Genomic DNA, 15,492 nt, shown 5'->3' on the forward strand with positions numbered 1-15,492 from the left:
TTTAAAGCCTTCTGAGGAAGATGTGTGTGTGAATCAGAATGATGTATTGATCAGAAGTGAGCATGGGGAGGGCAGCAGCGGGGAAAAAAGTCGTTTTGCAATCAAGACGATTGCTGTTTTCAAACTCAGCTGAGATCTGTTGGTAACTGGCGGCTGCCCAGGGATCTGAGTGAAATCAATATGTTCATTTCCCATTGTGTTAGTGTCCACTGATGCAAATGAGCTGACAAGGCTTACTAACATTCACACAACTTATTAGAGAAAATTAGCAGCCTGCCTTAAGGAGCTGAGATTGAGAGGCTGAGCATAGGGCAGCATGACAAAACAGGTACTGCTCCTAGTTAAAAGTACAGTGGAAGGGGATCAAGAACACTTATGTTACACAGCTCTCTGAACCTCTTTTGAATTCTTATGATCATGCATGCACACATATGTGGATCTGAAATGCTAATTTGTTGAAGTATTGTCTTTCTAAATTAGTTATAGCACCTTTTGTGGAAGTTATGCAGTTTAGTGCTTTGTGTCTTTTCTTATAAAACACAAATACAGGAACAGAAGAGCTGTGGTGCTTGAGCCGTTACTCTGTATTTACAATAGCTGTTCATCTTCCAAAGTATTACATACTAACTGCATTCTCAAAATAAACCTCACTATTTAGTAACAATTTTTTTTTGTATAGTGCCATACCTGTATTGAAATGAGCAAAGAACATTTAAGGGACACAAAAGATCTGCCCAGTTTAGAGGATGCAGAAAATCTGCCCTGGCTAATCACTGAATTTGCCTTATAACAAACAAGCTAAATTGAGTGATGTAATATCCAGAAATTAATTTATTCTGGCTGATGGTATCACAGACACTGTTACCTGCATGCCTGCTCTGGCCTTAATGCGGCCAAGCCTATTATTCTACACAGAACGAGAAGATAACAAATCATTCATGTACAAAAAGCGGAAACTTCTTGTAATAAGATCAAAGTTGCAAGCTCTTGCTTTCTTATGGAAAGACAAAAAATTCAGACTGGACTGAAGGACTTGGAGTGCACCAAATGCCGCTTAGGATAGTTGGATGGTTTAAGAGAGGGTTAGTGGGGAAAAAACTACTTGGACAAGCCAGTTCTCAGCCAGCACTTAGTGACTAGAAAAGATGTGCAAGCCTTAAGCAGCACCCTTCATCCTGTAACAGTTTAAGAGCTCCAGCAAAAGACAGGACACTAAACTGTGCTTGCTTGCTTTACTGTAATGCTGTAATGTTTGAAGAGAGTTTTTTTGTGAATCTAATTTCTGATTCGTCTGAGTTTGGTCAGGCCATGTTTTACATATTGCATAAATATAGCCAATAATGCTTCAGTAAAACAAAATCTGATTTCTTTAATTAGCCTGACTTAATTTTTTCTTTTTTTCAGTGATGCCCTTTCACTGCCACAGTAGGAAAATGTAGCTTTTTTTCCCCATCTTCATTCAAATTTCCAGTATTCCAAATGTCATATAAGGGTTCTCATTTACTGCAGTATCGTGTTGAATATCAGTTGTTTTGCTGGTGTCACTTTTCCGAGTGCCAGAAAAAAACAAACTACGAATAGTTCATCATACCTAGAATCATATTCATGGTCATTCATTGAAACATTTCACAATGTTTTTTAAAGCTCTCCATTAATCGCTTCCACTATGCTTAATTTTTATGAAATAGTTGATCTGAGCATTCCTGTGCTATACCAAAATATCACTCATCCTGTGCTATACCTTTCTGATATTTCAGCTGAGTGTAAACTAACCTAGCCCCTGCCACTTAAGAATCCAACACCAAGAGACAAAACCCAATAGAGTGTGGTCCAGTTAGCCCAAGAACTTATTTTTCTGTGAAATATCCCAAAGCTTTTCTTTATACTCTAATACTGTTTATAAAAAGGCACACAGGTATATAGCATGACCACAGCCCTTTTTAAAGCTTTTGGTACTGAGATGAGGTCATGGCCGTGTTGAAATAGGGAGGAGGATGCAGGGTGAAGATGAATACTGAAACTTCTCTTTTAACCAGATGCTTTTCATTAGCGCTCAGCTGTGATGTGGGAGAGGCTGGTCAAGCATGTGGGCCTCCAGGACAGGGCAAGCAAGAGTTTGGAGGAGCCCAGGTGCCGTATTTTGGTGAACACCCAGTAATGGTGGGTGGTGGAGTGAGCAACAGTGTGCACACAAGCTGGTGGCTTATAATAGGTCCTTCAGCTTGCTCAGCTAGCCCCAGTGCTGCTGGAGAAAGGTCTCGGGTGCTGGGCAAGTTGCTGAGGGGATGGGAAACTGAGGGAGGGGGACTGGCTTTCGTAAGAAGGGTCACTGGGGAAAATTTAGGGGAGGGAAATTGGGATCAAAAGATGCAGTATAACTAAATCTCTTGTGGATGAGGATGAGCTAACGAATTTAAGAATAAATAATTTATGGCCCCACTGCTAAGTATTTTTGGGGATCTGGACTTGTCCAAGATGGTCCAAGGATAAGTGAAAAAAAAGACCTGAAAGAAGGAGGTTTATGGGGTGGCATCAAGTGTTTGGCTTGTTGTGGCTACTTCCACTTGTGGGGTCTCTACTAAATTAACAGTGAACTTGTCATCTCCCTCGCCTCCCTGCAGCGTGCTGCTCTGCAGCAGATTTGAAGCACCAGGAGGGGAAGGAATTTCATACCCTGGCTCTGCAGCCTCCCACCAGCCAGGACGAAGAACTTCTTTATCTGGGATTTGTTTACTGGAAAGGAAGGTGACTGTGGATTGGATTGGATTGGAAAGGAACATTATTTTTCTGCCAGCAGGGAAGACTCTTCCATTTACAGAGGAGATGGAGATACATTAGAAATAGCACAGTCAAACAGCAATGAACATATAACACCAGAAAGGTAAGCTAAGACTTTATACTTGATTGAAGAGATCTGAGTCGAATATTACATTTGTGTTATTAAACCAAATACAACAAAGCCAGGATGTGCTGTTGTTGTTGGTTGTTCTGATTTTTTCTTAGTACCCTCAGGAAAGAAGGCAGTGGAAGATCAAATATCCAAGCAAATGTTTATTTGCATGTTTGATAAGTTCCTGAGAAATGATCTTATCCAACTAGGCGATGGCTAACTACTGTGGTTAAAGTGTAATGTGCTTTTGGCAGAGACCGCAGCACTCTGGTCTGAGTCAGTTTGCTTGGAATTGTTCTAATGAAAATAGACTGTATATAGGCACTATCAGAGGTTCTCTCTGTTCCCACGGAAACATCTTACTTGTAAAAAATTTCACCTTCCCCTTCAGGAGCACGGTATCTAGAAGAGACTGAAAATTCCCAGTGCAGGTATGTTGATGATTAACTCTTGATCAGTCATACTGGAGACTTTGGAACCTGAGTATAGGGCAGGGAATGGATGAAGTATTTGCCTAGGTGAAGTCTCTGGCTTTTGCAGCATGGGCAGCTATAATGTGACATTGATAGAATCATAGAATGGCCTAGGCTGGAAGGGACGTTAGAGATCATAGAATCATAGAATGGCCTAGGCTGGAAGGGACCTTAGAGATCATCCAGTCCAACCTCCCTGTTATGGGCAGGGACGCCACCTCTCGACTAGACCAGGCAACACATGGGAACCGAGTGGGAATTGAACCCGCGACCTCAGTGTTGGTCATTGTCAGCACCGCACTCAAACCACTGAGCTAACCGGCCCTCTAGATCATTTTAATCCAACCTCCCTGTCATGAGCAAGGATGCCTCTCAACTAGATCAGGCAACACATGGGGACTGAGTGGGGATTGAACCCGCGGCCTTGCTCCTGTTTCGGAAATAATACAGGCCAGTGTCACAAAGTGCTGAACACATTACGGCACTTACCTCCAAAAAAAGAAATAAATTCCTTTGGCGATTCTACTGAGACTTCTTTGCTCTCTAATCTTTGCAAACTGGGAAATAATATAGAAAATTGCAGGTATCATTCACAATCACTGATGCTTTTCTAGGGCTGGTGCTATAGAAAACCTTAAAAGTGGGTTTTCTGTTTGTGTGGGTTCTGTTAGTCTCATATGTAGTGACAGAATCTTCTTCTGTTAGGAACAGAAAAGTATTCTGCTGTGTTGCTTTGAAGTGTTCCACAAAATGTGCTGTAGTGAAGTGTCTTCCCCACTGCACTACTACTGTAAAGTCTGAGGCTTATCATAGCAATTTCCCGTGCTTTCATCCAAAGCCTGAAAATATGCCTCAAGCAAGACATTCAATCAAAAGTAAAACATTGTTGGTTACTGACTGTCTCTCCAGCTCCTTGGGAGGTAGCTTGCTGCTACACCAATGTGAAGAAACTCATGTTGCAAAAGCAAAATGAAAGAAAACAGAAATTAAACAATAAGAACAGCTTCAGCTCTGAGCAATTGTCTGAGTATCCCACAGCAATCAAGTTTCTCCCTCTAGAAAGAAGAACTTTAATTTGATCTTACTTTCACTGATTTATTTTCTTTTGCGGTTTTGATTTTTTTTAAAGGAAGCATTTTCTTTTTGTAAGATGGGGAAGATTTAAAAGGCCTGCCTAACATCTGTAACTCTTCTGCTCTTCCCCCACCCTTGATTTTTGTTTGTCTTGGGATTGCATACGAGCAAAATATGTCTCTTTTCTCTAGTCCTGAGGAACCAGTGTGATGATTGGGTTGGGCTGCTGGACTATTCTGCAAGAATTGGTGGTAAATCAGGACTGACCTCTTTTACATGAAACCAGTTAGAAATGGTATTAAATCCCAGTCTACTGTTCTTCAGCAGTTTTTGAGGCTACAATGTTTAGTATCTTGTTGTACTGTAAGAAAAAGGTGCTTCATTATTTCTGTTAGCTTTTCAATGAATGTCATGTTGTGCAATCAATATGTGCTTTATTTCATGCTGTGGGTGGAGGGAAGTCATTTCGTAACTACCAATTCAGGCGTTCAGCAGACAATCTATTGGAAAACCCCCTACAAAACTAAAACCGGCAACCAACCTGAAAAAAAGCTTTTCTTTTAGGGCCGTAGACCTGCCTGCTCTACTGAGGTGAGCAAGACATATGTACATTCATCATAGGCCTCCTCAGTTACACATCTATGCCAGCCTTTACTGAAACATGTTTTTCAGCCAATTCTCTTGTATTTGTACCATAAAACTACCCTATTATTTAGTGTAGGCTTCTAGCTTCGTATCTGCTTGTTTTTTTTCTTCTTAGTCTCTATTAATGACCACTTCAGTAAAACCAAGGAGGAAGCATAGTCCTTATGTTGATATTTATCATAAAGGCTACTGATCTCCTGCATTTTCTCATAAAGCCAGTTCTTACCAAAGTTACTCATTTAGCTTGGAAAGTCTCAGGTAGTCTGTCTGTCATAAGATCATTGAATAAAATTTAGGTCAGAAGATATACCCATATGTCAGGCAGAGACAGGTTCAGAGACAAGTTGAGTTACTTAGGACTTGTCCAGCTGAGTTTTGCATAACTCCAAAAATGGAGATACCACAGATTTTTCTGGATAACGTTGTTTCAGGATGTAAACACTCTCATTATAACTTTTCATTTTAATTATTACTATTTTTTTTCCAGAAGAAATAAGAAATGTTACCTCTTCTCCTTTGGCTTTGCAGTCCAGAGAATTGTGCACTGTCTTGACAGGTAGAGATAGTTTGATGGGGCAGAATGATTTGCGGGCTGTTCTCTCTCCATAGAACTCTTTGAGAGGAGAGAGACTGTCTTCCTCCTCTTTGTTATTCCACTTGTGTCTTTGCTCAATTTTTAGTATGTGTTTCTCATCTACTGGAGTGGACAAGTGCTAACTTGCATTCATTAATGTACAACCTGCTATCATGAGTGGTGGGAGACAAATGGGATGAAGTAGAAGGAGAGGAGGTTAGATGGGCCTGGGGAAACAGCGTTGAAGGTGGTAACCAGCTGGGATAAAAGGAGTTGGAAAAGAAAAAGAAATGGTGATTTTAACTCCTGCATGGATATGACTCAGTCTTGAGTGGGCTGTAAAATCTTGTCGTGTTTTTTTTCCTCTTTCGTTATATGAAGAAGGAATTTATACCTTAGAAATACCATTGTGGTTTCCATCTTTGAGAGATGTTAAAGCTCTTCTGTACATAAATCGCTTCCTCCCAAGCAGCAGCTGAGATGACTCCTCCTTAACTGCAAGCACAGCACTTCCATGCAGCACTGACTTTACGGAGAACTTATTCTTGGGTGAACTGCAAAAGCACTAGAAAGCTGTTATGTGCTCTTACTGTGTCTGAGTTGTCCTAAAACCTCTTTCTATAACCTGAGCAGTCACAGGAACATTGTATGCACTGGAATGAGCTTGGCTAGTGGTAACAATACAAAACATGGATTCAAATAGATAACAGTCCTTTCGTGATCACTGCTGTCTGGTGCATACTTACTGGGGAAGATCTGGGAGTCCTCGTCTCTGCTTTTGGTGCCATCTGATATGTGTGTGTGTGCCCTGATGTGGTGTGATGGCCCAGGGGAGGTCCTAAGAGAGCTGTTCTCCTCTTGCACTTCGTTCAGCAACTTGTGGCTTCAGCTATTGTGAAAGCCCCACTGTGTTCGTGTCCAATTAGACACCGTGTACTCTACCATGGCATTGAGATACACAGATTATATTTACTAGTTATCAGTTGTAAGGCAAAGTTCCTGTGAGGCAGAAACACTGTTTTACTAGTGTAATGATCATAGATTGAAAGCAGTATGTGGATATTAAAGGTAAGATAAAAAGTGGCATACCAGATGAGATGTGGTGCATAATGTGGCTTGTAGACACAGCTGAACAAATTGCTTCGTAGATTCAGGGGTCACTGCAGTGTAAACATAAAGCAGAGGTGACCCGTGCTGTGTTCTCAAGACATAATAAATACATCCTTTGGGCTGCTGCTTACCTTCTGCCGAATCAGGTATTTTAAAACACTGTGGGATTTCTTCTCTGGGCAAAACTTTTTGAGTCTTGACTTTCTGTATTTTGAACAGTACTTCTATTTATTTTCCTTGAAAAGTTGCATTTAAGTGTGTTTGATGCTTTAAGGTCATTGTGTAGTACAATGTAAGGTACTGTTTGCAAAATTCCTGCTTTTGACAGCTGGAAAACCGTCAGCCCACTCCAGGATGGAAAATTAGAGGTTTTTTAGGGAGATGAACTTGAGCCATCCGTAAGTTGTGTACAATGATGTGGAGTTTTGTGAAGAACAAGTACCTTGTGCTGAATGAAGAACTGAGCTACTTCAGTAGCTGCTAAAATCCTGTTCCTCACTCAGCACTTGTTGTGTGCTGTCCGTGTGCTTTAATTTGTTGGATTCTGTGTTATTGTTTGTAATTTTAGTATAAAATTGTAGTTTGTCCGTTCCTCCTTTCAGCTGAGTAGGAGTCAACACTGGAACATGCATCTATCTTGAGAAGAGTGGAGAAAATGTGATGAATTCAAATAATTTCTTCTGAACTATGCATATCCTGCGGTCCTGGGTGCTCACGAATAACAAGGATCTTACGGGAAGGTTCTCATTTTGTCATCTCTTTTCTTGGTGTAAAGCACTTATTTTAGACACTAACTGGACTCATATACAGACTTGACTGTCTGTACATGCTACCTGCCAAGTATAGAGTATGGTATCAAGAAAAGAAAGAGCAATAGTAGTGCCTATGTTAAGCAAAAGAAAATACAAATGGAGCTTTTCTTGATTGTCATTTATCATGATGATTACCATTTGACTTCCCAAGCTTGGAGCAGGTACCAGCAGGCTTTCAAAAGAGCCATGGAGCCTGTTACAGGTTACTGCTGTGCCAAATATGACGTTGCTAGACATATATGTGGGACTGAAGGAAGAAAAATACTCAGCAATCTGCCATAACTTAATCCAGATGGCCAAGTTTATGTTTTCTTTAAAATGCAAACTGTCTCCAGTGAATTCATTAGAACCATATTGTAGCTTTCTTTTCTGGTATAATTTTAGCGGCTGGGTTAAAAAGCCTGGGACTGCCAAAGTAATCTCAAGTGCCTGATTATTTTCTTTCTGAAGGATTTAAACTGTTCAGTAATTCTTTCTCCTTATCTCCCCTTCTCTTTCTCCTGTTTGCTCTCTTTCCTTCCCTCTTTTGCTTTCTCTCTCTTCCCTCTCCTGCTCTCTCCCCCTCTGCCTCCCTTCCCCTTTCTATTTATTTTTTTTTAATTAAACCAGTGTATAATGCTGTGAATCATTGGCTAAGAGTATCTAGTTGTAGCTAATACATTGTGTTTTTTTCTTGGATTAATCCAGATGTTTGAATAACAGGAAGCTATAGTAATGTATTCAGCCAGGTTATTTGCCTTGTTCTTAGCATGGATGGACCACTTATTGAATAAGAAACGCTGGTCCTGAACATGCTAGATTTGTTTGTCTACCCGTGTTTCCAAGCTGTTTCTACCTATACCTTTTTGTTGTTTTGAATTTTCTTTTTAATTTGTTTTAAAGATTTGCCAAAAGTACTCTGAATTTGGGACAAGTGTTCTTATTCAGTTTTATTTAGTTTTAGTTAATGTAGGCTAAAGCTAAAGCAATTCTGAGAACCTAAATATAATGCTTTATACAAATGATTACTCATAGAATTAGATTTCTAAAGAAGCTCTAATATTTACTACTAGTTATGTAAAAAAAAAAAAAAATCCCTCTGTGTAAAAAAAACCCCAATAAAATACAGAAACATCAGTGCTTTGCACCCCAGTGTCTCAAGGAAGACCACTCTCTGTTATTTTCTTATCTTTCCTTATGTCTTTACTGAGAAATCAGGAAACTAAACTTCTAATGAAACATAACAAGCATATGCTGGGACAATAATAGGATACTCATCTGTAAAGGCAGTATTTATTTTTAAAATTGAGTATGAAAAGGGTAGAAAAGATGGTTGTGATTGTCACTACTTTGTAGGTTTTCTTTTTTTTTGGTCACTTTAAAAATAAAACTAGTTTTCATCCCCCTCTTTCATCACTCCTAAAAGATGAAGGAGCTGAACTCTGTCCATTTGCAAAGAGAAGAGCTCCTACAGTTGGCAGTTCTCAGTATGTAAATCGTATTGTATCCCTTCCTTCACTTCTTTTAGGAACTTTTTGTCTAAGTTGCTTGCATGTTCCCTGAGTGTAGGGAGAAGTACTGACATGAGTAACTGATGTTGTACAGTGCATCACAAAGGAAATAGGATCATAGAATGGCCTAGGCTGGAAGAGACCTTAGAGATCCTTTTTAATCCAGAAATAGTTTGAATGGAGACTTTTTTCTCCTAATCTTTGTTTAATTATAAGGAAATCCAGAAAGGGATATGACACTTAAATTGATCATGACCTCTGAACTACTCAGTTTTAATTAATTTATTGAAAAAATCAAATATTTATAAATTGGAAGTCATAGTATGAAGTTTTCCTCTGCTTAGTTAGGTAGATCAGATTCTAACACAAGCCCCTGGGTGCTGGAAACAGAGTTGCTTTCCCCTTCTCAAAACAAGGGCAGTATCTGCATAAGCTTTTTGAAGGTGTCTGTCAGTCCAGTTCAGACTGGCTATTAGCCACTGTCTGCTATTTTTTCACACCAAGTGCCCTTGAATACACCAGGTGCAGTGGTGTGATGCCCCGTATGTATCGCAATAGTTATGCAGCAGAGTATCATATCCAGACACTAAGAGGTCAAAGTCTGATCTGTATTGCAGAACTGCATTATGTTGTTGTAGCAACGCAGCTGGAAGATAAAGCATGGTGCCATGTAATACTGTGTACATGGTACCACAACAGTGAGTCAAAGATGAAAAATCAGGAACAGATCAAGTGAGGCAGGAGTACCTTAGCAATATCAAATATATTAGAAAAGTGAGTATGCTTGCGTTTTTTGCTGTATGGTCAAGGATTAGGGCTGTGCCAGTGACTATTAAGCAAAATTATCTCTATTTTCAAAAATGCTTCAATTTCTGAAGTGCATCTGAACTTAAATATTCAGAGACTAGTATATCTACATGAGACACTGAGATGCCATTAACCATAGCAGTGTTTAGACAGTATTTACTGTATCAGGTACAATGAGCTTGGTTATTTTTCTGAGAGGTTTCTTTCACTGTTACAGTAGTGTCCAGTAGGGATCACCACTCCATTAGTCTCCACTTGTTGAAATGAACAGACAAAAAGAGATCCTATGCTAAAGACCATAGGATCTGCTTTAGAAAGTGTAAATATACTGGGTGAAAGGTGGAGGGATGGCCTAGGTTAAGCATATTTTAGCACTGTAATTGCTTCTTTCTGGAATGAAAAAAAAAAAAAGAAAAGAAAGAGTAGCTTCTCTATAACACAGGGGAAATAGGCAGTGGTTTATGCAACATATTTATTCTAATTTGTAGAGGTAGAAAAGCACCCAAGGGAACATGCCATTGTTGGTCCAAGAGAGTGTTGCAGGAGAAGAGGTTGTGTGATGATGTCCAGACTGATTCTGACAAATCTTGTCTTCTGTGAGAGAAAAAGAGTTAGAGTTTGGAATCAAGATGATTAGAAAATTGTCATTTATCTCAAAATCTTTACAAATGCATTTCACATATCATGAAATGGAAGGCTTCAAGATGCTGCTTATCTCTGCCAGAAGGTCTAGGATCACAAGGTAGACACCTGGTATAGGTTGCTGGAATCGTAACAGTAAGACACATTACCAAAAGTGTGTGGGATTCAAACTCTGCACACGTGATAGAAAGATGTTTTTTATAATCTTGTGAAAATGTGCATACATTGAAACTTGTGGGAACTGACTTCCTTGAACATGGAATTTTAGCACATTTTCTACATTATTTTCCCAAAAACCAGGTTTACCTGACAAAACAGCTCTATCTACTGTCTCTCTGAAGTCTCTTCAGGGCTCTGTTGCAGACCTGCCTGAAATACCCAGCATTACGTCTGAGAAGCTTATAAAATGATCAGAGAAATTTCTTGGTTTTTCAAATTTTTTGTTTTATCAGAGAAGGAAGTGCTTGATAATGATGAATTATCTGAGATGGTTTAAACCTGTTGGAGCTCACCTACCTAAAATTTCAGTAGCCCTTTTTGTTGGGTGTATGAGTGTTTTCCAGGTCTCATGGGAAATACGAGTCATAAAATAAGCTCTTTTTCCAGTGCATGCTCCTTCTAATCTCAACAAATCATGCTTTAACCACAATCTTGTTGGACTCAACTTCCAAAAAGCCGTATATCTTTTGATGAAGGATTTTTCTGGCAAAACCACAGGAGTCTTCCTCTAGGAAAGCTGCTGCTTTCAGAAAGACTGTCAGTAAGAAGAAGCCAAGCAACAAGCAATGACGAGGTTTACTATATGCCAGGGGATAGCCCTAGGCAGCATGAATGCTTTTCCCAACTTAATGGTCTTCAGTTTTCTCTCTGGCTCAATAGCCTGCAACTCTTTTGTGAAACAACAGTATAACAAAGACCATGACAGCACAGCTAGCATTTTTAACTTACAACTGTACCTCATACAACTTCATCCTTCTGCGTTTTTTCTCTTCTGCCAAGAAAAAAACTGAATAGCCAGAATTAGTGCTCCTTCAGTACCAGTTCACTTGCCTAGCAATTTTATTCAGAAAACAGATGGTTCAGTATGTGAAAGAGGACTGGTAGGGACCTCTGTGTGAGGTCCTTGGCAGGGTAATCTCATTCCAAATATCTAGGTGGCTGGAATTCCCTCCCCCTTCCCTTTAATACAAATCCTTAAGTGTTAAGTCAGGCAGAAAATGAGTCTAGTCTACATTTATCTTACTGAATAGCAGTCAACTCCCGCCTAATCTCTCAACATATATTTGTTCAATGGATCAACAGATTGTGTAAGCAGCATGATGGACGAGTTTAGAAATGTGTCTGCTTATGTTTGGATTATACTGAACCATTGACCATTTTGTTTGTGAATCCATCATAAATTACATCTCCAGATTACTCAGTATGAGTGAGGAGGGGAAATACTTGTTCTCACTGTGTTGAAAGGTGTTTTACACAGCTGTCAGCCTCCAGAAGGAAAGCTGAATCACATCGGTACTACTTTCGCTTTGTTTTTCAAAAGCTGGATGGCTATGGCTCTGCTTTCACAAGTCCTTTTTTGCTAATTTTGCTAATTGAAACCGTACTTTTGGCTGAAGGTAACCTAAGGCAAAATGTAAAAACTTATTGTCAAATAGATGTGCAATAATTTGGGTACAAGGATATGGTAGTAATTGTATGTTATTTTAGCTGCATTTGACAAAAGCAAGGCTAAGTAATAATACAGATATATGTGTCATTTTTAATAATGGAAATAGATATTAAAATTTCATTGTTACAACCAATGTAAAAATGACCTGATGGCTTGTATTTAATAATACCTAAAGCTAGGAACGTGGCACTGCCAGTGTCAGCTGGAGTGTGGACTGTGTAAATGCTTCAGTTAGCTCTGCCTAATCTGAAATTTTTTTTTGACATAGTTATTATGTGACTGGTACTGCCTCATGTGGGAGATGAAAGAATGGGTGGAAGTTCAAGGGATAGAAACTACTCTTCTGCAAATGTGCCTGGAAGCAGGTGATGAGCAGGAGACGTGGAGGCAAGCAGAGTCCTGCCAAACACCCCTTCTCAGAGGCCAGAAAGTTGAAATTCAGTGTCTGCCACTTTAAAAAAAGGAATAATATGAATAAAGGGTCACTATTATCATTGCCACCTGTTTTAATTTCCAGCTGAAAGTGAAAGCTTTTAAAATAATTCTAAATAAGAAAGAGGCTTACCTTGTCCTAGCTATGTGTCTGAAGGCAGTGAGCCTCAGGCATGACTCCCTGAAGCCTGCCCCAACCTTTGTTTAAACAGGTTTGAGCTGGAACTAAATGGCTCTGGAAAAGAAAAGAAATGAGGAGGGACCTGGAGAAGAGAGGACATTCTGCAAAGCATTTGATTCTTAATGCAGCCAGAAGGAAGAAAGTGCAGGAGAGTGATTGCTATTGGTTACTTTGCTATTTTAGATGATTATGTTCTCATGAAAGCAAGTTTTTAGATTGACCTTTTTTGTGGAATTTTCATTAGTCTTTTTTTTTTTTTCATGCATTGACTGGTAGGAACTGATTGAAATTTTTGTCACTTGAAAGCTTAATCTTCAGTGGAAACCATGTACTGAACTTGTTTTTTTTTAAAGAAAGCAAAGGAATAAAGCTATTTTTGGCAAACAAAATGCATGTAATTATGTTTGAATTTCCTCTTTTTGTCCTTTTATGTTGGAGAGTAAATCTGTCATTTCTCAATGAACAAATGCTTCCAACTTTTAGTTCAGCTGAGAAAAATGATTTCTTCCTAACCATCTCTAATAGAGTTTGAAGCTTTGAGATTATGAAGAAGAAACTAGGGATATGAAGTTGAGTGTTTCTGTAGACCTAGATTTGAGGCATAGAAAGGGGAATGGAGCTTGCAGCTCAGAGCATGAATGTCACACTGTGAACCTTTTTTGTAACCCTTGTCCTCTAAGAAAAGATCTAACATCTATTCAGTATACTATTCCCTGGAGTATCATTTTAGTAATTTTACTTAATGTATTTCTTCTTTATAGGTCATGAAATTTCCCTTCCTCCTCCTCTTCTAACTGAAGAAAATGCATAATTAGTAAAAAAAAGCTTTGATACGCTCTAGTGAAGGAAGACATAGTACAGCATAGCGGATTAGCGACTGGCTAAAAGCCAGTTTGATTGTAATCATCTGCTAAAGAAACATATGGCAATTTAAAATGCTTACTGACATTTTCATATGGGAGCACACTTTGGTGAGAGTCTTAATTTGATTTTGACGTATAAGTGGGGAAGGTTTCTGGCAGTTTCAGCCATAGGATTGAGTTTGAATAGCTTCTCAAAATATGGCATTGGACCATATTAGAATGGAAAAGCAATCCTGGTGAAAAATCAATTGAAAAACTTTTTAGCAGAAGGCCAATCTGCGGAACTGGATTTCTGTAGGGAGCCTTGTGCCTTGCTTTTTCTCTTGTGTGTCAAGAAAAACTTGACATCCATAACATGGCATGGAAACCCTGGTCTTTGGACGCATGGCTGCAAGGTGTTTCTGAAGGTTTGCAGACAGGGAGCACCCCTCTTCAGGATGTTACCAACCACTGTTTTGGTGGACAGAAAATGCTTTCCTGAGCAGCCTCTAGCAGGCTGTTTCTCCACACCGTCTCTCACTCTTTTCTGTCTGCTAAATGGCATGTTGCTTACCACCTTCTGTAGCATGCTTTGAGATTCACAGCTAAAATGCCATGTAAAAGCTAGGTAGTACTAATCTATGCTGGCAGCTTGTTAAAGTGTCATGGTTTCAGTGATGTATTTGTAACCACTCTAAAATAAGATAAATGTGACAAGTGTTAATTCCCAACACCCACGTTACTGAAACTGAGAACAGCTTAGCTAAAGCGCTTTGAATTTCTTGAGGACATCAAGAAGGTACAGCATCTCAGTCTGCTTTTACCTGAAATCATAGACTCATAGCATTGTCAGGGTTGGAAAAATATGAAAATGTTTTATTAAAGATACAATCCTAAAAAATAAATTGTTTTGTTTAAAAAAGGTTTGGGGGAGAAATGCACATGCATGTGACTGAACCTTGCAAATGCTTCTCATTCTTGGGAGGAAGTGAAGGAAACTGTAGGGTAAGAATATTTTGATCTTCCTATGGAAAAAAGAAAAAAGTTATCACCAAGGAGCAAAACCTGTGTACTAGCACAACTCCATTTGTGAGTGTCCTTCATCGTGAGTCTCTGTCATGGGCAATAGAAGTGCCCATGTTAGAAGGAGGCCAGCCAGAGGGAGGAAGAGAAAACTATTCTTCAGTTGATATGTTGCTAAAATGAAGTGATGCCCTTTTCTGGCTCGAGTGGGAAGTTCTGTACATGACAGTGCTGAAAGGTGGCCTCATCAGTATCAATTGTAAGCAGTGGCATTTGTCAGATATGTAAACTGTGATTTTTTTTGAAAAAGAGAAAGAGAGAAACTGCATCATTTTCAGCTGACTTTTACCTGTGGGTTTCCTGTGTAGAAGATAGAAAAATACTGAAATGCCTAATGTCAGATTACAAGAAGGTGCAAGATGTCAATCAAGCACTGAAGAAGCATTGAACAAATGAGTACCTTGCTAGTGCTGGTAAAGTCCCCGGTATAACAAAAAGCACAAGATTTTTAGGGTGGTGGTAATTTTGTGCAACTGCAGCATGAGCATGGAACAGTGAGAGAAAAGAGACAAGAGGTGATCGAGTGGTCTGCAAACCACAGGTCAGGCCCTCAGCTATCTATGAAGGATTCACAGACCACTGCTGCTTCTAGTGAACAGGGAAGAACTTGTGGGGGAACTAAAGGCTGGAGGTCGTCTAGCGCACAGTGATCATGAGTTTTCAATTCTTAGTAAAATAAGGAGAGGAGTTAGTAAAACTGCTACTCTAGACTTCTCAAGGTCAAACTTTGGCCTGTTCAGGAATCTAATTGACAAAGTCTCTTGGGAG

The sequence above is a fragment of the Apaloderma vittatum genome, unplaced genomic scaffold, assembly GCF_000703405.1.
Source record: "Apaloderma vittatum isolate BGI_N311 unplaced genomic scaffold, ASM70340v1 scaffold4437, whole genome shotgun sequence".
NCBI lineage: Eukaryota > Metazoa > Chordata > Aves > Trogoniformes > Trogonidae > Apaloderma > Apaloderma vittatum.